The following is a 27,211-nucleotide window of genomic DNA, read 5'->3' as shown; positions in this document are numbered from 1 at the left end:
GGCCCTTGGGCCAAGACGCAGGCTCGTAGCATATCTTCGAGTATTTGGTTTACTCGCTCTGTCTGTCCATCTGTCTGAGGATGATAAGCGGTACTGTATTTCAGTGCTGTCCCCAAGGCTTGATGGAGACGTGACCAAAAAGCGAAGGTAAAAAGTGAACCTCGGTTGGAAGTGATGGTTCGGGGTACTCCATGCAGACTGACTATTGTGGATGCATACAGTTGTGCAAGTTGATCCGCTCGATATGTGGTTTTGATCGGGATAAAGTGAGCAACCTTGGTTAAGGTGTCCACTATGACCCATATTGCATCATTGCCTCGCTGAGTCTTAGGTAGTCCGGTGATGAAATCCATGCAAACGTCATCCCATTTCCATTGCGAAACTGGCAGTGGTTGGAGAAGTCCGGCTGGCTTCTGATGCTCGGCCTTCACCTTCTTGCATATGTCGCAATAGGCCACAAAATAGGTAATGTCTTTCTTCATTCCATCCCACCAGAATATTTGTCGAAGGTCTTCATACATTTTCGTACCTCCAGGGTGAATAGAATATGAGGATTCGTGTGCTTCCGACAGGATTTTCTTGTTTAAAACACATGTTGTGATTGACCAATGCAGGAGTAATCCCATGTGTAAAAACTAATGATATCTCGAGAATTTTATCGGAAACATGGTATCTCGATCATTTCATCGAAAAAATGATATCTCGAGAAAGATGATAAATAAGGTGAGGAGGAGTGGGGCATGGTGGTGACCGGTGGTCGGACTGGGCGGAGGCATGGGGATGGACGGCGCCGGCAGCGGCCACCATGCCGGATTGTTCCAGAGACTTCCTTTTTTAATTTCCCGGCAATGAGGTTGTGGGACATAAGGATGAACGAGGCAAGGCCTTATCTGTAAATGTGGAGAGAGGTGCGGGTATCTTTTTTAAAATTGTCATAGTTTGCTTTCTATCCGTCAGATATAGATCGGACGGTCTATACTATAAGATGGCAGGCACACCATCATCACCAACTCGGTTTTTTCTCTACTCCTACTCCTATATTACTTATACTTATACTCCTATAAAAGACTCAGTTGGTGATGATGGTGTGTCTGCCATCCGCTATTTCTGACCATTAGATCTGCATCTAACGGTTGTGATGTAAGTTGCGGCCTTTTGCAACAATTCCCACTTCTCTGCTCCAGTTTACACAAAACCCCTTAGTATCTTGAAACCAACCACATTCCTCCCTTACCTCATCAAAACAGCCCAAAGAATATATTTTTAGTGATATGTATATCAAAACTAAAGTGTTTTCTTTGAAATTTGTGAATATGTATTATTCTACTTTGGATCCATTGCAACAGACGGGCTCATTGCTATAAACGTTTATCTCCTGCATCGTCCGCAACGAACACCTGGTGTATTGGTCTGGGCCGGATGCTTGCAGCGCGATGGCCTGAGTTCAAATTCTGTCCCAAACTGTCGCTTTTTATGTTTTTTAATATATACTTCTTTCGCTACTGTACTGGGAGTAGAACCCACAGAGTACTTAGAATACAAGATTAAGGATGGATTCGTTTCTTTCTAACTTTTTGTACGAATCTGTAGCCAGCCTCCAAGTAATGTACACTGTACTGACAATGGAACCAACAGAGTACTTAGAATACAAGATTAAGGATGCAATTAACTTTTTATAGAGGGAGAATCATACATGCAATTAACTCAAATGGATTGGACGTGACTCTATTATTCTCCAACAGCAACCGGCAAATTTCCTCCCGCGGGCCGGAGTAGGTGTCTGGGTTTGCATGCGGGTTTAATGGAGGGGTTTGATGGAGGCAAGGAGGCGTGTTCAGCCGGGCGTGCAGCAAGCAGCGCAATGCTATTCGATTTGACAGCTACTAGTATATTATAAAAAAGAAAAAGAGTAGTAGGTATAGAGATAAGAGTAGAGAAGAGACTAGGGAGGAGCACCATCTACTGCTTCGTGTGCTACTCATGCGCTCGATTCGGCCGCCGCAACCTCCCCTACAGCCACTCCCTCCTGTGCTCCATTCGGCGGGCGCTGTTCAAATTTGGGGAGCGCACTCTCGCGACTGCTGGCAGCGATGACTTCACCGACGACGACTTCTTCCCCGACCTCGGCAACCTCTTCCTCAACGACATGGGCGACAACCTCAACGCCAATGGTGCTGCTCCCGTTGCACCGTATGTGTTTCTTTCCTTCCTGTTCGAAATCGTGGTAGAATTCATGTTTCTAGTCTGTGTCCTAGATTCGATTTGTTCATCTACTATGCTAGTCCACATGATTAGTTTAATCTCTGTTATAGCCGTCATGATTTATTTTGTGCTTATTCAGACTAAATCTCATAGTAACTTGCTCATATATTCAACTGGCACACCATCCCCTACAGCCACTCCCGTTTCATGGACGGCCTGGTCGATGCCTCCAAGGAGCCCTGCCTCTACTGCTATGAGTGCCCGATGCCGTTTTGGGGATCGCCGACGGACCTCGTGCATCACCTCACGCAGTCATCCGTCTATCACTACTTGCCCGCGGCGAAGAACATCAAGTACGAGATGTGCTACCTGTTCACCGTGCCATAGTCCCTGGAGGATCACCGCCGCCTGCTAGTCTCGAAGGAGGACGGTAGCATCTTCCTCTTGATCGTGGGCACGGCGAGGCCCGCGCAGGCCGCCGCCCCGTCTCTGTAGTGTGCGTCAGGGGCGACGCCGCTGACGCTGACACTGACACGAGGCCGATGTTCGGGTGCGTGCTCACTGTTACTACCCCTCGGAGGTACGTGGGCGGTGACCCTGGCTACATCAAGCTGACTAGGACTATGCCGAGCTGGGATCTTCCCGCCGATGAGGACATGGAAGACGCATGGTATGATTTGGCCCCCAACGTGGTGCACGGGGACTCCAAGGAGGTTCACCTGGACATATGCATTACCAAGTAAAATGTTGACCATGTTGGGTAACGTAGCAATAATTCAAAATTTTCCTACGTGTCACCAAGATCAATCTAGGAGATTCTAGCAACGAGAGAGAGGGAGTGCATCTTTATACCCTTGAAGATCGCTAAGCGGAAGCGTTACAAGAACGCGGTTGATGGAGTCGTACTCGCGGCGATTCAAATCGCGGAAGATCTGATCTAGCGACGAACGGACGGCGCCTCCGCGTTCAACACACGTACAACCGGGGGACGTCTCCTCCTTCTTGATCCAGCAAGGGGAGAGGAGAAGTTGAGGGAGAACTCCAGCAGCACGACGGCGTGGTGGCGATGGAGCTCGTGGTTCTCCGGCAGAGCTTCGCTAAGCACTACGGAGGAGGAGGAGTTGGAGGAGGAGAGGGCTGCGCCAGGCAAGGGGTGCGGCTGCCCTCTCTCTCCCTCACTATATATAGGGGGAAGGGGGTGGAGGAGGCGCCCTAGGGTTCCCTAGGGGAGGGGCGGCGGCCACAGGGGAAACCCTAGATGGGTTTCGGTGCCCCCACCCCTGGGAAACTTGCCCCCCAAGCCGGGAGGGGTGGCTGCCCTAGGGGAGGCGCCCCCACCTCTCCACGTTACGTAAGAGGGGTTGGGAGGGGCGCACAACCCCTTAGTGGGCTGGTGTGCCCCTCCCTTTGGCCCATAAGGCCCCCAACGCTTGCCGGGGCCTCCGAAACACCTTTCGGTCACGCTGGTCGTCACCCGGTACTCCCAGAACAATTCCGGACTCCAATACCCTTCGTCCAATATATCGATCTTCACCTCCGGACCACTCCGGAGTTCCTCGTCACGTCCGGGATCTCATCCGGGACTCTGAACAACCTTCGGTAACCACATACTATTTCCATAACAACTCTAGCGTCACCGAACCTTAAGTGTGTAGACCCTACGGGTTCGAGAACCATGCAGACATGACCGAGACACCTCTCCGGCCAATAACCAATAGCGGGATCTGGATACCCATATTGGCTCCCACATGTTCCACGATGATCTCATCGGATGAACCACGATGTCGGGGATTTAATCAATCTCGTATACAATTCCCTTTGTCTATCGGTATATTACTTGCCCGAGATTTGGTCGTCGGTATCCCGATACCTCGTTCAATCTCGTTACCGGTAAGTCTCTTTACTCGTTCCGTAACGCATGATCCCGTGGCTAACTCATTAGTCACATTGAGCTCATTATGATGATGCATTACCGAGTGGGCCCAGAGATACCTCTCCATCATACGGAGTGACAAATCCCAGTCTCGATCCGTGCCAATCCGACAGACACTTTCGGAGATACCTGTAGTGCACCTTTATAGCCACCCAATTACGTTGTGATGTTTGGTACACCCAAAGCATTCCTACAGTATCCGGGAGTTGCACAATCTCATGGTCTAAGGAAACGATACTTGACATTAGAAAATCTCTTAGCAAATGAACTACACGATCTTGTGCTATGCTTAGGATTGGGTCTTGTCCATCACATCATTCTCCTAATGATGTGATCCCGTTATCAATGACATCCAATGTCCGTGGTCAGGAAACCATAACCATCTATTGATCAACAATCTAGTCAACTAGAGGCTTACTAGGGACATGTTGTGGTCTATGTATTCACACATGTATTACGGTTTCCAGTTAATACAATTATAGTATGAACAATAGACAATTATCATGAACAGGGAAATACAATAATAACCATTTTATTATTGCCTCTAGGGCATATTTCCAACAGTCTCCCACTTGCACTAGAGTCAATAATCTAGTTCACATCACTATGTGATTGTAATGAATCCAACACCCATGGGGTTTGTTCATATCTCGCTTGTGAGAGAGGTTTTTAGTCAACGGGTCTGAACCTTCCAGATCCGTGTATGCCTTAGAAATCTCTATGTCATCTTGCAGATGCAGCTACCACGCGCTACTTGGAGCTATTCCAAATAACTGCTCTACTATACGAATCCGGTTTACTACTCAGAGTCATCTGGATTAGTGTTAAAGTTTGCATCGACGTAACCCTTCACGACTAACTCTTTTCCACCTCCATAATCGAGAAAATTCCTTAGTCCACTAGATACTAAGGATAAGTTCGACCGCTGTCATGTGATCCATTCCTGGATCACTCTTGTACCCCTTGACTGACTCATGGCAAGGCACACTTCAGGTGCGGCACACAACATAGCATACTGTAGAGCCTACGTCTAAAGCCTAGGGGACGACCTTCGTCCTTTCTCTCTCTTCTGCCATGGTCAGGTCTTGAGTCTTACTCAATACTCACACCTTGTAACACAGCCAAGAACTCCTTCTTTGCTGATCTATTTTGAACTCCTTCAAAATCTTGTCACGGTATGTATTCATTTGAAAGTACTATTAAGCGTTTTGATCTATCCTTATAGATCTTGATGCTCAATGTTCAAGTAGCTTAATCCAGGTTTTCCATTGAAAAACACTTTTCAAATAACCCTGTATGCTTTCCAGAAATTCTAAATCATTTCTGATCAAGAATATGTTAACAACATATACTCATCAAAAATTCTATAGTGTTCCCACTCACTTCTTTGGAAATACAAGTTTCTCATAAACTTTGTAAAAACCCAAAATCTTTGATCATCTCATCAAAGCGTACATTCCAACTCCGAGATGCTTACTCCAGTCCTTAGAAGGATTGCTGGAGCTTTGCATACTTGTTAGCATCTTCCAGGATTGACAAAACCTTCTGGTTGTATCACATACAACCTTTCCTCAAGAAAATCGTCGAGGAAACAATGTTTTGACATCCCATCTGCAAGATTTCATAAATAATGCAGTAACTGCTAATATAATTCCAACAGACTCTTAGCATCGCTACGAGTGAGAAAGTCTCATCGTATTCAACTCCTTGAACTTGTCGGAAAACATCTTAACGACAAGTCAAGCTTTCTTAATGGTGACAGTTACCATCATTGTCCGTCTTCCTTTTAAAATCCATCTGCACCTAACAGCCTTACGACCATCAAGTAGTTCTTCCAAAGTCTATACTTTGTTTTTATACATGGATCCCCTCTCGGATTTTATGGCCTCGAGCCATTCGTCGGAATCCGGGCCCACCATCGCTTCTCCATAGCTCGTAGGTTCATTGTTGTCTAGCAACATGACTTCCAAGACAGGATTACGTACCACTCTGAAGTAGTACGCATCCTTCTCGACCTACGAGGTTTGGTAGTGACTTGATCCGAAGTTTCATGATCACTATCATAAGCTTCCACTTCAATTGGTGTAGGTGCCACAGGAACAACTTCCTGTGCCCTGCTACACACTAGTTGAAGTGATGGTTCAATAACCTCATCAAGTCTCCACCATCCTCCCACTCAATTCTTTCGAGAGAAACTTTTCCTCGAGAAAGGACCTGTTTCTAGAACCAATCACTTTGCTTCCGGATCTGAAATAGGAGGTATACCCAACTGTTTTGGGTATTCTATGAAGATGCATTTATCCGCTTTGGGTTCGAGCTTATCTGCCTGAAACTTTTTCACATAAGCGTCGCAGCCCCAAACTTTTAAGAAACGACAGCTTAGGTTTCTCTAAACCATAGTTCATACGGTGTCGTCTCAACGGAATTGCGTGGTGCCCTATTTAAAGTGAATGCGGTTGTCTCTAATGCCTAACCCATAAATGATAGTGGTAATTCGATAAGAGACATCATGGTATGCACCATATCCAATAGGGTGCAGTTATGATGTTCGGACACACCATCACACTATGGTGTTCCAGGCGGTATTAGTTGTGAAACAATTTCCACAATGTCTTAATTGTGTGCCAAACGTGTAACTCAGATATTCATCTCTATGATCACATCATAGAAATTTTATCCCCTTGTCACGACGATCTTCAACTTCACTCTGAAATTACTTGAACCTTTCAATAATTTAGACTTGTGTTTCATCAAGTAAATATTCTTAGCATCTACTCAAATCATCTGTGAAGTAAGAACATAACGTTATCCACTGCGTGCCTCAGCACTCATTGGACTGCACACATCAAAATGTATTACTTCCAACAAGTTGCTTTCTTGTTCCATCTTACTGAAAACGAGGCCTTTCAGTCATCTTGCCCATGTGGTATGATTTGCATGTCTCAAGTGATTCAAAATCAAGTGAGTCCAAACGATCCATCTGCATGGAGTTTCTTCATGCATATCTACCAATAGACATGGTTCGCATGTCTCAATCTTTTCAAAAATGAGTGAGCCCAAAGATCCATCAACATGGAGCTTCTTCATGCGTTTTATACCAATATGACTCAAATGGCAGTGCCACAAGTATGTGGTACTATCATTACTATCTTATATCTTTTGGCACGAACATGTGTATCACTACGATCGAGATTCAATAAACCATTCATTTTAGGTGCAAGACCATTGAAGGTATTATTCAAATAAACAGAGTAACCATTATTCTCCTTAAATGAATAACCGTATTGCGATAAACATAATCCAATCATGTCTATGCTCAACGCAAACACCAAATAACAATTATTTAGGTTTAATACCAATCCCGATGGTAGAGGGAGCATACGATGTTTGATTACATCAACCTTGGAAACACTTCCAACACATATCGTCATCTCACCTTTATCTAGTCTCCGTTTATTCCGTAGCCTTTTATTTTGAGTTACCAACACTTCGCAACCGAACCGGTATCTAATACCCTGGTGCTACTAGGAGTACTAGTAAAGTACACATTAATATAATGTATATCCAATATACTCCTGTCGACCTTGCCTGCCTTCTCATCTACCAAGTATCTAGGGTAGTTCTGCTTCAGTGAATGTTCCCCTCATTACAGAAGCACTTAGTCTCGGGTTTGGGTTCAACCTTGGGTTTCTTCACTAGAGCAACAACTGATTTGTCGTTTCATGAAGTATCCCTTCTTTCCCTTGCCCTTCTTGAAACTAGTGGTTTTACTAACCATCAACAATTGATGCTCCTACTTGATTTCTACTTTCACGGTGTCAAACATCGCGAGTTGCTCAAGGATCATCATGTCTATCCCTGATATGTTATAGTTCATCACGAAGCTCTAATAGCTTGGTGGCAGTGACTATGGAGAACCATCACTATCTCATCTGGAAGATTAACTCCCACTCAATTCAAGCGATTGTAGTACTCAGACAATCTGAGCACATGCTCAACGATTGAGCTTTTCTCCCTTAGTTTGCAGGCTTAAGAAACTTGTCAGAGGTCTCATACCTCTTGACGTGGGCACTAGTCTAAAATCCCAATTTCAGTCTTTGGAACATCTCATATGTTCTGCGACGTTTCAAAAACGTCTTTGGCGCCTCAATTCTAAATCGTTAGCATTACGCACTGAACTGTCACGTAGTCATCAAAACGTGTATGTCAGATGTTCGCAACATCCACAGACGACGCTCGAGGTTCAGCACACCGAGCGGTGCATTAAGGACATAAGCCTTCTGCGCAGCAATGAGGATAATCCTCAGTTTACGGACCCAGTCCGCATAATTTCTACTATCAACTTTCAACTAAATTTTCTCTAGGAACATATCTTAAACAGTAGAACTAAAGCGTAAGCTACGACATAATTTGCAAAGACCTTTTGACTATGTTCATGATAATTAAGTTCATCTGATTATTTAATGAACTCCCACTTAGATAGACATCCCTCTAGTCATCTAAGTGATACATGATCCGAATCGACTAGACCGTGTCCGATCATCACGTGAGACGGACTAGTCATCAACGGTGAAGATCTCCATGTTGATCGTACCTACTATACAACTCATGTTCGACCTTTTGGTCTCTTGTGTTCCGAGGCCATGTCTGTACATGCTAGGCTCGTCAAGTCAACCTAAGTGTTTCACATGTGTAAATCTGGCTTACACCCGTTGTATGCGAACGTTAGAATCTATCACACTCGATCATCACGTGGTGCTTCAAAACAATGAACCTTCGCAACGGTGCACAGTTAGGGGGAACACATCTCTTGAAATTTTAGTGAGGGATCATCTTATTTATGCTACCGTCGTTCTAAGCAAATAAGATTTAAACATGACAAACATCACATGCAAATCATAAACTGACATGATATGGCCAATATCATCTTGCGCCTTTGATCTCCATCTTCGAGGCGCGGCATGATCACCTTCGTCACCGGCATGACACCATGATCTCCATCATCGTGTCTTCATGAAGTTGTCTCGCCAACTATTACTTCTACTACTATGGCTAACGGTTAGCAATAAAGTAAAGTAATTACACGGCGTTTTTCATTGACACGTAGGTCATACAATAAATTAAGACAACTCCTATGGCTCCTGCCGGTTGTCATACTCATCGACATGCAAGTCGTGATTCCTATTACAAGAACATGATCAGTCTCATACATCACATATATATAATTCATCACATCTTTTTGGCTATATCACATCACATAGCATACCCTACAAAAACAAGTTAGACGTCCTCTAATTGTTGTTGCATGTTTTACGTGGCTACTATGGGTTTCTAGCAAGAATGTTTCTTACCTACGCAAAAGCCACAACGGTGATATGCCAATTGCTATTTACCCTTCATAAGGACCCTCTTCATCGAATCCGATCCGACTAAAGTGGGAGAGACAGACACCCACTAGCCACCTTATGCATCAAGTGCATGTCAATCGGTGGAACCTGTCTCACGTAAGAGTACGTGTAAGGTCGGTCCGGGCCGCTTCATCCCACAATGCCGCCGAATCAAGATAAGACTAGTAACGGTAAGGAAATTGAACAAATCATCGCCCACAACTACTTTGTGTTCTACTCGTGCATAGAATCTACGCATAGACCTAGCTCATGATGCCACTGTTGGGTAACGTAGCAATAATTCAAAATTTTCCTACGTGTCACCAAGATCAATCTAGGAGATGCTAGAAACGAGAGAGAGGGAGTGCATCCTCATACCCTTGAAGATCTCTAAGCGGAAGCGTTACAAGAACGCGGTTGATGGAGTCGTACTCGCGGCGATTCAAATCGCGGAAGATCCGATCTAGCGCTAAACGGACGGCGCCTCCGCGTTCAACACACGTACAGCCCGGGGACATCTCCTCCTTCTTGATCCAGCAAGGGGAGATGAGAAGTTGAGAGAGAACTCCAGCAGCACGACGGGGTGGTGGCGATGGAGCTCGTGGTTCTCCAGCAGAGCTTGGCTAAGCACTACGGAGGAGGAGGAGGAGGAGTTGGAGGAGGAGAGGGCTGCGCCAGGCAAGGGGTGCGGCTGCCCTCTCTCTCCCTCACTATATATAGGGGGAAGGGGGTGGAGGAGGCGCCCTAGGGTTCCCTAGGGGAGGGGCGGCGGCCACAGGGGAAACCCTAGATGGGTTTCGGTGCCCCCACCCCTGGGAAACTTGCCCCCCAAGCCGGGAGGGGTGGCTGCCCTAGGAGAGGCGCCCCCACCTCTCCACGTTATGTGAGAGGGGTTGGGAGGGGCGCACAGCCCCTTAGTGGGCTGGTGTGCCCCCTCCCCTTGGCCCATAAGGCCCCCAAACGCTTGCCAGGGCCTTCGAAACACCTTTCGGTCACGCTGGTCGTCACCCGGTACTCCCAGAACAATTCCGGACACCAATACCCTTCGTCCAATATATCGATCTTCACCTCCGGACCACTCTGGAGTTCCTCGTCACGTCCGGGATCTCATCCGGGACTCCGAACAACCTTCGGTAACCACATACTATTTCCCATAACAACTCTAGCGTCACCGAACCTTAAGTGTGTAGACCCTACGGGTTCGGGAACCATGCAGACATGACCGAGACACCTCTCCGGCCAATAACCAATAGCGGGATCTGGATACCCATATTGGCTCCCACGTGTTCCACGATGATCTCATCGGATGAACCACGATGTCGGGGATTCAATCAATCCCGTATACAATTCCCTTTGTCTATCGGTATGTTACTTGCCCGAGATTCGATCGTCGGTATCCCAATACCTCGTTCAATCTCGTTACCGGTAAGTCTCTTTACTTGTTCCGTAACACATGATCCCGTGGCTAACTCATTAGTCACATTGAGCTCATTATGATGATGCATTATCGAGTGGGCCCAGAGATACCTCTCCGTCATACGAATTGACAAATCCCAGTCTCGATTCGTGCCAACCCAACAGACACTTTCGGAGATACCTGTAGTGCACCTTTATAGCCACCCAGTTACATTGTGACGTTTGGTATACCCAAAGCATTCCTACAGTTTCCGGGAGTTGCACAATCTCATGGTCTAAGGAAACGATACTTGACATTAGAAAAGCTCTTAGCAAACGAACTACATGATCTTGTGCTATGCTTAGGATTGGGTCTTGTCCATCACATCATTCTCCCAATGATGTGATCCCGTTATCAATGACATCCAATCTCCATGGTCAGGAAACCATAACCATCTATTGATCAACGAGCTAGTCAACTAGAGGCTTACTAGGGACATGTTGTGGTCTATGTATTCACACATGTATTATGGTTTCCAGTTAATACATTTATAGCATGAACAATAGACAATTATCATGAACAAGGAAATACAATAATAACCATTTTATTATTGCCTCTAGGGCATATTTCCAACAGATCATTAGTCTTCGCTCAATGTAATCCGCTGTCTAAGCATGTGGAGACTTCCATGCATGATCTTGCTCTATTGGAGTATCGCGCATGAATAAAAGTGTATCCATTTATGGTTTAGTCTAGAATCTTCCATGTATGAAATTTTTACTACAGTACTGGTGAAAGACTTATGATGAACCATTTCTTACATCTCCTCTGCCCCTTACAAGTCATCCTGATTTAATCCCTCTATCTAGGTGTATAAGGAGATGGTTAATACTTAATAGTATAGCCAACTATTGACTATAAGAAAGTGCCATGTCATCTGTAGCCAACATGTATAACAATCGATACTCAAAAACTAATTCTTAAAGATCATTTCTTGCAAAGCACAATAAGTGTTATTTCTTCACAAGTTTAGGATGTAGGTTGAATAGTTGAACGCTTTTGTTTGCAAAAGATACTTTTTTATCTATTTCACCCGGATGTTTGTGAGCTCTAGAGATGAAATAATATCCAAAGAAACCTATCGATACCCGTTACACATGAGATGACCCCCACATCCTTTGTCAAAATAAACAACTCCCCGATCAATGCATTTCGCTGTTCCGTGCAACACATGGGCACCTTACTATAGATTAGTATGACCAAAAATTGAACTAACATTATATATAGTACGATAAAATGCTGATGCATGTTACCTAAAATTATATCATTGAAAACTATGTTCAAATACGAATCCAACGATATCGTATTTGTTGACATGCACTAACATTTTGTCAGTTAAATATTCAGTCAAATTCAATGGGGGACTAATAAACCACGACCGATGTAGTACTAGTGTAGAGGGCGGCGTTGCACACGAGTCTCACCCCGCTCGTGGTGCGGCAGTAAAGCCGTCATATCACAAAACACAACCACTCCCAGTAATAAGTGGCCTGGTAAAATGAACGGACAAGCAACCATCACATCCCTCCGTCTTTTTTGCATTTCATCTCTCTGCATTTACTTTCTCCGGTTCATCTCGCACACTCGATCCCTAGCTACTACTCCTAGTATCCCTAGCTACAACTCCTAGGGCCAGTTCTTTTGGCGGCTTAAAAAATAAGCCGCCTCTTCCCCAGCTTTTCCCATAAGACTAGTCACAGTGGAGAGTAACATTAAGGCGCCTCACTCATTTATTTGGGCTTCTAAACTACTACTAGTACCTTTGTCCTGGTTTATTCGTCACCATTGTAATTGGTGCTAAATTTTGACCAAAGATTTAACTGATAAAATGTTAGTGCATGTGACATATGCACGTACTTACAAAATGCGTACGGATACACAAGGTTTCCAAAATTTTCCTTTTACATACTTAATTATGGACGCTAATGATTCCCGACTGTCCAAGATTTATCATTTGCGTCCCAAAACTAATGAGATCGCCTTACGAAACTAAATTATATTCCTAATAAAAGCCACGGCGCTCGGAGGAGCGCTTGCAGCGCGCCACGAGTGCCCTGGTGCGCGGCCGTTTCCCAGCTCGCCGACACAACACCTCTTCCTCAGCCTCGCAACTCATGAGCTGCTGATTGGTGGCTTGCCGGCGGGCGAGCGTGATCTCACCGGTGTGGTGATCCGGCGCCAACAGGTACTCGTCCTCGCTGGAAGCGTGCTCCCGGTCCACGTACCGCCAAGCGTAGATGAGGCGCTTGGGCCCGACTGCACTCAGGGCTTTGGCGCGGGTGTCCTCCGCCACCCTCACGGCCCTCGCACGAGACTTCTGCCAAAGAACCAATTGCCTGACTCTCTCTGACGCGATATAGGCCTGCCAGGCAGCTTGCCCCGCGGCGCGCTTCTCTTCCTCGGCCTTCTTCTCCGCCTCTATTTTGGCGCGCTCTGCCGGAGACAAAGCCTCCCACAAGGCGACATCCATTTCTTTCCAAAGTTCCTCCAGGCTGGGGGGCTCGACGGGCGGCGCGACGTTCTCCTCGTAGCAGGGAGCCAACGTGTCCTCCGACGTGCGTGCTGGCGAGATTGGGAATGTCGACGCGTCCACCTCGATGCGTCGCGGCGAGGACCGGAACACCGACGCGTCCTCCTCGACTAGTGGCGGCGAGGAACGGAACGACGACGCACGACCGTCCGCGAGGTGCAGCGAGGGGCGCCTAGGGCTTGGGAGGGGGATGCCATGGTGGTCGACGTGAGAGGGAGGGGGAGGAGATAGCGATGAACATGAGCGTTCTTCCGAATGCCGTGGGAGGCGCAGTATTTATAGCGAGCAATGGCACACCTACATAATATATGGACTGAGCTTCACTGACTTAACTGCAGGTCCAGTTGCGTCACTGACATGTGGGCCAGATGCCTGTTGGGCCCACATGTCAGTGACCCAATGCACCTACAGTTAAGTAACTGAAGCAGCTACGTGGGCATATTTGTTGGAGTAAATTACGGGTGAGGGAAGGGGTGGAAATATTGCTGGTCACAAAGGATTGGACGAGCGTGGGGGAGGAGAGTCATGCATGCAAATTTTTTCCACACGGGGTGGAGTGGTGGACTGCTGGAGGGAGAAGGAGAGTCAAGCAGGCGTTCAGATTTCAAGGTGCACTAAATTATTGCATGCGATGATTAAGGTTGGCCATAGTGGTGGTAATGTGGTACTCCATCCTTGCCGGTTTATAGGGCTTAATTTGAAAATCTCTTCAACCAAGGTAGATGATGAATGGTAGAATTAATTCCTTAATTTGCAAAAGTACTTAATTAGTACTCTCGTTTTTCTCAAAAATTTGTGTAAACCAATGCATTAATTACACCACATGCATGCATGACCACTCCTATAAAAATCTCAGTTGGTGGTGATGGTATGTCTGCCTCTGGACAACGTGAGCCGTTAGAATCTACCTGGAACCAACGGCTGAGATGTGTGTGCATAGAGACATGGCCTTGCCACTGGAGGTACTATATAGCAGATATTTACCCACCTGTGCCACTGTATAAAATACGAAACTACTCATTCTAGCCTCATTTCCTTTCTGGTTCATCTCCTTGCATTCTTGCCGGCGGCGGCGAAGGTTCCTAAAGATGGAGTCCAGACACTAGAAACCACTACAAAAACTATTCCACCGCCTCTATCTTGGTAAGACTAGGTGAATTTTTTGAATCGAGCCCTTTAAACTAGAAGGGAGGTAGTGGTACTCTAATAGCTAACCTTGTTGTGATGACTACATAGGACATAGCACCCATTGGACGGAGGAACTAGTCTGCATTATGCATTTAAGTTTTGTCTGAAGTCAATGTACCTCTACTTTGACCAAACTTATAGAAAAATGTACATCAGCATTCACAATGTCAAATCAATATTTTTATACTCATTATAAAATGTAGTTTTTATACACATTATAATCAATATTGTAGATATTGATATTTTTAGTATAAATTTGGTCAAAAACTTTGCAAACAGTTGACGGAAATAAAAAGGACTAGAGGGAGTATCATGCATGCGGAGTAGGCAAAAAAATTGCTCATTTATAGCCGGTCGAAGTCTCAAAGGGCGCGACTGCGCAAGGGAGGCGAAGGTCGTGGGAGGCGCGACAGTTGAGGGAATTAAGTGAAGTTACATCCACGCGCCGGCATGGCGTGCGAACAGGCAGAAGCTATACCGTCAGGCCTACGATATGGGTCTAGTAGACATGACATCTAGTGGGTCCCGCATAGTACTCGAGAACTCTTTGGGGGCTTGCAGCCGTTTATCTACCGGGCAAGCCAACAACCCCACGCCGTTCGCACGCCCTACTCGTCCCCGTCTTCTACCTTAAAATAGTTCACTCCCAGTCGTCCCGTCCTTTCACATTACACCAGCTCCTAACCCTCCTCCAAAATCCATGGCCTCCCAAATCTCCATGGTCGCCACTGAGTACCAGGTTAGAGCCATCACCGGCGATGAGTTCATCATCATCTACACCCATGGATCCGCGACGGTGAAAGGATGCCTTGCTCGCTTCAGAAGCATGTTCGAAAACTCAAAGGATGAGTGGGTCGCTGGACTAGATGTTGAGTACACCACAGTCCTGGAAAGCGAGAAGATTCTAAAGGAGGCAGAGAAGAGGAAGCCCGCCGTGATCCAGGTTTGCATACATAACGTGTGCTTGGTCTACCACATATGCCATGCCGACGTTGAGTGCCAGGATTTTAAGAACTTCCTCAAGGACGAAAGAGTGAAATTCATTACTGTAGACTTTAGGTACGATAGGGATGTCCGGGGTCGGATAGGCCTCATTGTAGGCCAGCCCTTCAATCTCGAGAAGGCAAGCCTGGTGTCCTCCTCTCAACCTTCAATGCTAACCCTAGCAGTAGCCATGAATGATCCTTCGTACGCTAAACTGAAGAAACCTCACCACGAGTTTCATCATGCATGGGAGTCGAAGACAATAGATGAAGATCACATCCTGTACACAGCAATGGATGCGTACCTTTGTTTAAATATCTACAAGGGTTGGATGAAGAAGCAGAGCCCAGTGTCCGGTTCAAGCAAAGAAGTGGCGGCGAAGAGGAAGAGGAAGAGGGACGAGGACGAAGTCGAGGACGTGGACTCGGACTCTGAGTAAGGTGGCAGTGCCGTCGCTCATGCTGGTTCTACTACAGTGTCAAACAGACTAGTTGCTTAGTTTTATTTCAGGGGTGTGTTGTGCTGAGCCTCTAGCAGAACTATGTTTATGTTCTTTCTCGTTCTTTGAACTTTATGTTCTTTCTCGTTATTTGAACTCTTTAGTACGTACAGTAGTACTTGTACTATGTCTTACTACTGTTCTTCTTGTAGTTGGTACTACTACTCGTATCTTCGTGTTCCTATTGTACTTAATACGTTCGTACTAGTAGTATAATTTGGGTCAGTCGATTTGTGAAAGAAGTTCGACGGAGCGAAGGAAGAAGACGGCAGAGAAGCTACCCCAGTATCTTTATTAGGGTGGCAGGGTGCCCATGATCTATCTTATGAGTGTTGGGTGTGGAATGCAGTTCGCTAGAAAAAATGGATCATGCCCAGGGTTAAACGGATCAGGGGTGGGGGAGCATGGCGGTGGCAGGCGGCTCAGGGGAGGGCGGGGCGGCGGCGGTAGGCGGTTAGGGGTGTGGCGAACTGAGAAGATGAACAGTGCATCAATTTTGGAGGTTGAAGAAGCCCTTCTAGCCATCCATGTTGCATCCAACGGCTCACAAGAGTCAACTAACCCAAATTCCTCCTTCAGATTGCAGGATCCAGGTGGCATTCAAGGTCTCGAAGGTAGATTCCGCGTCCGCACCCGGTTTGCGGGCTCGGCGCGGGCGTGACCGGCTTCCGTCGCGACAGCCACCATGCACGCCTCCTCCGCCCGGGCGGAAACGACAATGACACGCTAGTTCCTCCTCGCCGGCGTGCTGGAGCACGCGCTCGTCCTCCTCTTCGTACGCTGCATGCATAGACGCGGATCCACCAGCTGCTCGCGTGCTTGGCAGCGCGGCGGCATCGCGAGGAGGGACTGCAGACGACAGAGCGGGCGAGCCTTCGGCTTGGTGGTATAGGGATGGCGGCGGCACTGCGGCGATGAGCAAGAAATGGTTGGTCAGAGCAGGAGGGCGCTGGCATGCGCAACGGCGGCGGCGGCATATTGATGAGTGCGTGTATGGGAGCTTAGTTTAGTTTTATATAGGGTTGGTCAAACTTAAAAGAAAACCGTACTAGTACACGTAAACATTAGACTAAGGTAGCGCCTATATTAGTTACCACAGCCACGATACAGATGATGTCTACTACGCAACCTTCTTCTTGTAGACGTTGTTGGGCCTCCAAGTGCAGAGGTTTGTAGGACAGTTGCAAATTTCCCTCAAGTGGATGACCTAAGGTTTATCAATCCATGGGAGGCGTAGGATGAAGATGGTCTTTCTCAAGCAACCCTGCAACCAAATAACAAAGAGTCTCTTGTGTCCCCAACACACCCAATACAATGGTAAATTGTAAAGGTGCACTAGTTCGGCGAAGAGATGATGATACAAGTGCAATATGGATGGTAGATATAGGTTTTTGTAATCTGAAAATATAAAAACAGCAAGGTAGCAAGTGATAAAAGTGAGCGTAAACGGTATTGCAATGCTAGGAAACAAGCACTAGGGTTCATACTTTCACTAGTGCAAGTTCTCTCAACAATAATAACATAATTGGATCATATAACTATCCCTCAACATGCAACAAAGAGTCACTCCAAAGTCACTAATAGCGGAGAACAAACGAAGAGATTATTGTACGGTATGAAACCACCTCAAAGTTATTCTATTCAAGAGTCCGTAGTAAAATAACACGAAGCTATTCTTTCCGTTCGATCTATCATAGAGTTCGTACTAGAATAACACCTTAAGACACTAATCAACCAAAACCCTAATGTCACCTAGATACTCCAATGTCACCTCAAGTATCCGTGGGTATGATTATACGATATGCATCACACAATCTCAGATTCATCTATTCAAACCAACACAAAGTACTTCAAAGAGTGCCCCAAAGTTTCTACCGGAGAGTCAAGACGAAAATGTGTGCCAACCCCTATGCATAAGTTCACGAGGTCACGGAACCCACAAGTTGATCACCAAAACATACATCAAGTAGATCACGTGATATCCCATTGTCACCACAGATAAGCACATGCAAGACATACATCAAGTGTTCTCAAATCCTTAAAGACTCAATCCGATAAGATAACTTCAAAGGGAAAACTCAATCCATTACAAGAGAGTAGAGGGGGAGAAACATCATAAGATCCAACTATAATAGCAAAGCTCACGATACATCAAGATCGTACCACCTCAAGAACACGAGAGAGAGAGAGAGAGATCAAACACATAGCTACTGGTACATACCCTCAGCCCCGAGGGTGAACTACTCCCTCCTCGTCATGGAGAGCATCGAGATGATGAAGATGGCCACCAGTGAGGGATCCCCCCTCCAGCAGGATGCCGGAACAGGGTCCCGATTGGTTTTTGGTGGCTACAGAGGGTTGCGGCGGCGGAATTCCCGATATATTCTGTTCCCCAATGGTTTTAGGGTATATGGATATATATAGGCGAAAGAAGTCGGTCAGGGGAGCCACGAGGGGCCCACGAGGGTGGGGGCCCGCCCAGAGGGCAAGCGCGCCTTCCTGCCTCGTGGCCACCTCGAAGCTTTCCAGACTTCAACTCCAAGTCTCCTGGATCACGTTCGTTCCAAAAATCACGCTCCCGAAGGTTTCATTCCGTTTGGACTTCGTTTGATATTCCTTTTCTGTGAAACACTGAAACAAGGGAAAAAACAGAAACTGGCACTGGGCTCTGGGTTAATAGGTTAGTCCCAAAAATAATATGAAAGTGCATAGCAAAGGCCATTAAACATCCAAGATGGATAATATAATAGCATGAATACTTCATAAATTATAGATACGTTGGAGACGTATCAGCATCCCCAAGCTTAATTCCTGCTCGTCCTCGAGTAGGTAAATGATAAAAGAAATAATTTATGAAGTGTGAATGCTAGCAGGTGCATAAGTTTGATCAATGATAATTTCAATCACCTTTTCTAGCATCGTTATATGTCATAACAGTAGCTGAACTCATAAAACTTTTCATGATCAAGTAACAAACTATTCACATGTTAAAGTATACTCCCTCTGTTCCGTTATGTAAGGTGTATTATTGTCGGCACGATGACCAAGGCACGGAATTATAGACATGTTAGGATTAAATTACCCTTGGCAAATTTGTTGATTAGTGGTAAGTAAATCAATTAGTCCAGGAAAGTAAGAGATGCATGCAATCGATAGGGAGATACTTTCCTTCTTTTGGTAAAGGAGAGATACAGACAATCAGAAAAGGGATACTTTCCATTTTGCTGGAGGGCTAACAAGGGAATTATGAGGAATTAGAAGAAATGCACCTTACATTCTGGAATTTTACCAAAAAACAAATACACCTTATATAAAGAAACGGAGGGAGTAGATCATAAGCTTTCTTGAAAACTAACAAACCGTGTTATTAGTCATCAAACAATTAAAATTCATCTTATTTCCAGGAAGAGTCTATGTCAGAGCTTTGATTCAGCAAACTTCGCATACTCAACTATCATTTAGTCTTCCATGATTGCTACCACTCAAAGCATATTTTTAGAACAAATAGCATTCATCGAACACAGAGAAAGATAGGGGCTTAATGTTTCGCCTCCCAACCTTTTACCTCAAGGGTAATGTCAACAATAATAATTCATGATCAAAAATATTTGAATGGCCATATATGCTTAGATCTTTCCCCAACACATGATGCTTGCCAACTAAAGAGTAGGTTGGAATGAGAAGGAATACTACTGACTCTTGCATAAAAGTAAAAGATAGACCCTTAACAGAGGGAAGCAGGGATTTGCAGAGGTGCCAGATCTCGAAGCTAAAACAAAGATGAAAATAATTTTGAGAGGTATGCTTTCATTATCAACATAACGACCAAGAGTTCCCAATATCTTCCATACTAGATACATTATAGGCGGTTCCCACGCTGAAAGGTAAAGTTTTTACTCCCCCTCCACCAACATTCACACTCCACGGCTTGTCCGGAACAATGGGTGCCGTCCAACTATCAACATTCCTGGGGGAGTTTTGTTTAAATTATTTGCGAATTTGTTTTTGATCTTTTGATCATAGGACTGGGCATCCCAGTTACCAGCCATTTTCTCGTGAATGATGAGCGAAGTCCACTCATCGTGAGAATAACCCACCTAGCATGGAAGATACTGACAGCCCCTAGTCGCTACATGAGCGATTCGGGCATACAAAACAGATTATTATTTGAAGGTTTAGAGTTTGGCACATGCAAATTTAATTGGAACGGCAGGTAAATACCGCATATAGGTAGATATGGTGGACACTCATGGAAGAAACTTGGTTCAAGGAGTTTGGATGCACAAACAATATTCCCGCTTAGTACAGATATTTTGGCTAGCAAAGGATTCTAAATAGCAAGCACCACATGTTAGAGGATCCATAACAATATAACTTCTATACAAATATACCCAAGCATAACTCATTATGTTGTCTTCCTTGTCCAACTTCAACTAATTTTCTCAAGTTTGAAAATAATTAATGGGGCTCACAATCATAGAAGATGTCCAAGATAGTATATTTATATGTGAAATCTCTCTTCCTTCAATATTCTTTCATGAATTGTTCAAGTGACCAATACAATGTTTGCTAACCTTCAAAAAATTTACCACCTCTACTTCTTATATGTGAAGTCATTACTCCCCATGGGATAAGCATATGAAACATATATAGTTTCAGATTTATGATATTCAAATCATTCAACCATTTACTCATAGGATATAAGTGAAGCACACGAGTAAATGACAAACTACTCCAAAAAGATATAAGTGAAGATCGATGAGTAGTTAAATAATTATGTAGCTATGTGAAGACTCTCTCTCATTTAAGAATTTCAGATCTTGGGATATTATTCAAACATCAATCAAAACAAAATAAAACGACATTTCAAGGATAGCACTCATCATGTGAAGAAGCAAAAACTTAGGCTCAACCGACACTAACCGATAATTTCTGAAGAAGAAAGGTGGGATGCCTACCGGGGCATCCCCAAGCTTAGATGCTTGAGACTTCTTGAAATATTATCTTGGGGTGCCTTGGGCATCCCCAAGCTTGAACTTTTGCGTCTCCTTAATTCCTTTTATATCACGGTTTCCTAAATCTCGAAAGCTTCATCCACACCAAACTCAACAAGAACTCGTGAGATAAGTTAGTATAAACCAATGCAAAAACCTTATCATTTTGTACTGTAACAAATCACTAAAATTAGTATTCAACATCGCATACTAAATGCCTCTGCATATTTAATACTCCTATCCTCAAATAGAATCATTAAACAAGCAAACATATGCAAACAATGCAAACATAACAGCAATCTGCCAAAACAGTACAGCCTGTAAAGAATGCAAGATTCATCATACTTCCCTAACTCCAAACATTATGAAATTATACCATACTGTAGAAAATTTATCAGAGCTTAATATGCAAAAAGTTTCAACATTTTATCATATTCTGAATTTTCTAGGGAATTTTTGCAACAGCGGTAAACTTTCTGTTTTGAAACAACAACATGTATACTTGCAAAATAAGCATGGTAAAGGCTATCCTTGACATTTTTATTGAAAATAAAGATGCAAAACATTATTCTAAATAACAGCAAGAAAATACTAGCAAAATAAAATGACGCTCCAAGCAAAACACATTTCATGTGGTGAATAAAAATATAGCTCCAAGTAAAGTTACCGATGAACGAAGACGAAAGAGGGGATGTCATCCGGGGCATCCCCAAGCTTAGGCTCTTGGTTATCCTTGAATATTACCTTGGGGTGCCTTGGGCATCCCCAAGCTTAGGCTCTTGCCACTCCTTATTCCATAGTCCATCGAATCTTTACCCAAAACTTGAAAACTTCACAACACAAAACTCAACAGAAAACTCGTAAGCTCCGTTAGTATAAGAAAATAAATCACCACTTTTGGTACTGTTGTTGACTCATTCTAAATTCATATTGGTATATTATCTACTGTATTCCAACTTCTCTATGGTTTATACCCTCCGATACTACTCATAGATTCATCATAATAAGCAAACAACACTTAGAAAACAGAATCTGTCAGAAACAGAACAGTCTGTAGTAATCTGTATCAAACGTATACTTCTGGAACTCCAAAACTTCTGAAAAAATAGGACGTCCTAGATAATTTGATTATTGATCTACTTCAATTGGAATCAGTATTTTATCACTTTCTGGTGATTTTTAACAATTGTTTTCGTGAGCAGAAAGTTTCTGTCCTTTTCAGCAAGATCAAATAATTATCATGCAAGAAGATCCTATAGGTCTTACTTGGCACAAACACTAATTAAAACATAAAACCACATCTAACCAGAGGCTAGATCAAAAATTTATTACTAAACAGAACCAAAAAGCAAGAAACAAAAATAAAATTGGGTTGCCTCCCAATAAGCGCTAACGTTTAACGCCCCTAGCTAGGCATGATGATTTCAATGATGCTCACATAAAAGATAAGAATCGAAACATAAAGAGAGCATCATGAAGAATATGAGTAGCACATTTAAGTCTAACCCACTTCCCATGCATAGGGATTTTGTGAGCAAACAACTTATGGGAACAAGAATCAACTTGCATAGGAAGGTAAAACAAGCATAACTTCAAGATTTTAAGCACATGGAGAGGAAACTTGATATTATTGCAATATGTAGAAGCATATGATCCTCTCTCATAATAATTTTCAGTAGCATCCTGAATGAATTCAACCATATAACCAGCACATAAAGCATTCTTTTCATGATCTACTAGCATAGAAATTTTACTACTCTCCACATAAGCAAATTTATTCTCATCAATACTAGTGGGAGCAAACTCAAAAACATAACTATCATGTGAGGCATAATCCAATTGAAAATTAAAATCATGATGACAAGTTTCATGGTTATCTTTATTCTTTATAGCATACGTGTCATCACAATAATCATCATAAATAGGAGGCATGCTTTCATCATAATAAATTTGCTCATCAAAACTTGGGGGACTAAACATATCATCTTCATCAAACATAGCATCCCCAAGCTTGTGGCTTTGCATATCATTAGCATCATGGGTATTCAAAGATTTCATAAAAACTACATTGCAATCATGCTCATCATTCAAATATTTAGTGCCAAACATTCTATGTAATTCTTCTTCTAGTACTTGAGCACAATTTTCCTTCCCATCATTTTCAGGAAAGACATTAAAAAGATGAAGCATATGAGGCAACCTTAATTCCAATTTTTTGTGGTTTTCTTTTAGAGACTAAACTAGTGATAAAACAATAAAATAAAAGATTCGATTGCAAGATCTAAAGATATACCTTCAAGCACTAACCTCCCCGGCAATGGCGCCAGAAAAGAGCTTGATGTCTACTACGCAACCTTCTTCTTGTAGACGTTGTTGGGCCTCCAAGTGCAGCGGTTTGTAGGACAGTAGCAAATTTCCCTCAAGTGGATGACCTAAGGTTTATCAATCCGTGGGAGGCGTAGGATGAATATGGTCTCTCTCAAGCAACCCTGCAACAAAATAACAAAGAGTCTCTTTTGTCCCCAACACACCCAATACAATGGTAAATTGTATAGGTGCACTAGTTCGGCGAAGAGATGATGATACAAGTGCAATATGGATGGTAGATATAGGTTTTTGTAATCTGAAAATATAAAAACAGCAAGGTAGCAAGTGATAAAAGTGAGCGTAAACGGTATTGCAATGCTAGGAAACAAGGCCTAGGGTTCATACTTTCACTAGTGCAAGTTCTCTCAACAATAATAACATAATTGGATCATATAACTATCCCTCAACATGCAACAAAGAGTCACTCCAAAGTCACTAATAGCGGAGAACAAACGAGGAGATTATTGTAGGGTACGAAACCACCTCAAAGTTATTCTTTCTTATCGATCTATTCAAGAGTCCGTAGTAAAATAACACGAAGCTATTCTTTCCGTTCGATCTATCATAGAGTTCGTACTAGAATAACACCTTAAGACACTAATCAACCAAAACCCTAATGTCACCTAGATACTCCAATGTCACCTCAAGTATCCGTGGGTATGATTATATGATATGCATCACACAATCTCATATTCGTCTATTCAAACCAACACAAAGTACTTCAAAGAGTGCCCCAAAGTTTCTACCGGGGAGTCAAGACGAAAACGTGTGCCAACCCCTATGCATAAGTTCACGAGGTCACGGAACCCGCAAGTTGATAACCAAAACATACATCAAGTAGATCACGTGATATCCCATTGTCACCACAGATAAGCACATGCAAGACATACATCAAGTGTTCTCAAATCCTTAAAGACTCAATCCGATAAGATAACTTCAAAGGGAAAACTCAATCCATTACAAGAGAGTAGAGGGGGAGAAACATCATAAGATCCAACTATAATAGCAAATCTCGCGATACATCAAGATCGTACCACCTCAAGAACACGAGAGAGAGAGAGAGAGATCAAACACATAGCTATTGGTACATACCCTCAGCCCCGAGGGTGAACTACTCCCTCCTCGTCATGGAGAGCACCGGGATGATGATGATGGCCACCGGTGAGGGATCCCCCCTCCGGCAGGATGCCGGAACAGGGTCCCGATTGGTTTTTGGTGGCTACAGAGGCTTGCGGCGGCGGAACTCCCGATCTATTCTGTTCCCCGATGGTTTTAGGGTATATGGATATATATATATAGGCGAAAGAAGTCGGTCAGGGGAGCCACGAGGGGCCCACGAGGGTGGGGGGCGTGCCTCCCTGCCTCGTGGCCACGTCGAAGCTTCCCTGACTTCAACTCCAAGTCTCCTGGATCACGTTCGTTCCAAAAATCGCGCTCTCGAAGGTTTCATTCCATTTGGACTCCGTTTGATATTCCTTTTCTGCGAAACACTGAAACAAGGGAAAAAACAGAAACTGGCACTGGGCTCTGGGTTAATAGGTTAGTCCCAAAAATAATATAAAAGTGCATAGTAAAGCCCATTAAACATCCAAGATGGATAATATAATAGCATGAATACTTCATTAATTATAGATACGTTGGAGACATATCACCAGAATCCTGTGCAAGCGGGTAAACCGCGGCCGCGCGGTCGATCAAACGGTGCATCACCGTGTCGCGCTCGAAGGACACCCACCGAACCTTTTTTGTGTGTGAAAACAATCCCCGAATATTACTCAACTTTTTTTCCTAGAAAAGTTCTTGACGCTACAGTATTTCCATATATTTGAATTTAGCTCCAGTTTGTGTTTATTTGGATTTGGACGTGTTAGGTGCGTCCTATTTTTTTAATACTGATTTTGTGTGTGTGACTAATAGAGAACGTGTGTATGTGTCCATATGTGTGTTGTGGCGGAAGGGCAATGTGGAGACGGTGTGCGTGTGATAAAGACATAGAGAGGTGTGAATGTGCAAATGATCATGCATGAGTGAGACATAGACATATGCCGATACGTTGTGTATACATGAGAGAACGGTCTTCTATTTGTACTTGTGTGTGTGTGTGTGTGAGAGAGAGAGGGAGGAGCATCCGTACACAACAACCATCTCTCTCGATTCGTCCGTCCCTCGCACGATCGCATGTAACACATGCATCAACGCACACATTTTGACACCCTCACCCGGCCCCTGCTCACCTCAAGGCCCGCACATCGCTCTCTATCTCGCACGCACAATCTCTTTGTGAAAACCCTATTTAGCATGTGGCTTTCCGTCGCATACACACACAGTTCTCTCCATAGGTTTGATTTCTCTCAAAACCTGACACACACACACACACACACACACACACACACCGCACACACACTCCCCCTCCCACAGGCACACAATTCATCCCTATCCAAGGCTATATGGCGACCACTCTGGCTTGTGCTTCTCTGCACCCCAGCATGCACAACAACTCAACCTTCAAAGAGGGCATCGAGGAGATCGAAGACGGTGACCACACTGCACTAGAGAATGCGGGGCCATTTGGAAGCAGGCTGATGTGACGACGGCTGACTGACTCCTCCCCCCTCTCTCCCGTACAAAATTACCAATCCCTCTCTCTCCCACACAAAATTATCAATCCCTCAACCCACGAGATCCTTCCCCTCTCATCCATGTTTTTCCAGTTCTCTCATCAAACCTGTTGTCTCTTCTCCTTCCACGTCTACAGAATCCGGATGCACACGCATCTCACGTATATTACATGTCTCCATCTATCTCACAGACCTAATTTCTTCCTCTCTCTTTCTCTCCCTCTCTCTCCCTCTCTCTCTCTCTCTCTCGTTAGGTTTGTCTCCTACTATCTTGTCCACATACACACAATCTTTACCGCCCTATCTGCTCCATCTTCGCAAGCTCTCTCTACATGTTTCATTCACACATTGGGATGTGTTCAAAATGTTGCTTTTATAATGGATGATGTAGAGTTATGGTTGGTTTTGTTGCATCCTACAAAGTAATAACTATGAAATGCATTTACATTCTCATTAGATTGGGATTATGTGAGTTTGATCATATTGTGAAGTACTATAGACCTCGTATACATCTTGGAATTCAACAATGATTGTAACTATTGAATTGTATAGACCATTACATTCGAAGTCAATAGCCTAATGTATTTATTTCACAATTACAACAAATGATTAATTCACTACAAACTAAGAAAACAAATGTGTACTCCCTCCGTTTTTATTTAGGTCCGCGTATTAGCATTGGTCAAAGTCAAGTTTTGTAAACTCTCAGAAAGTTTATAAAAAAATATTAACATATACAAAAACAAATAAATACCATTAGATTCATTATTGAATGTACTTTAACATCATACATATTTGTTATGGTAAATGTTTATATTTTTCTATAAACTTGGTCAAACTTTAGGAAGTTTGACTTTGGTCAAACCTAATATGCATAGTTAATAAAATCGGACGGAGTACTAGTAGTTACTAGTACTACTCGCTAGTTGCTTAGCCCAATCACCCAACATGCCACACGGGGAGTTCAGTGGCAAAAATTTTTGAGGTCGGCGGGAAAATCTCCCGCGACCCTGATTCGAGCAGTGCGAAGTTACCATCATAACCTTCAGAACA

This window comes from Triticum aestivum, chromosome 5D (genome assembly GCF_018294505.1).
Source record: "Triticum aestivum cultivar Chinese Spring chromosome 5D, IWGSC CS RefSeq v2.1, whole genome shotgun sequence".
In the NCBI taxonomy this organism is placed as follows: Eukaryota; Viridiplantae; Streptophyta; class Magnoliopsida; order Poales; family Poaceae; genus Triticum; species Triticum aestivum.
Note: the sequence above shows the minus strand (reverse complement) of the source record.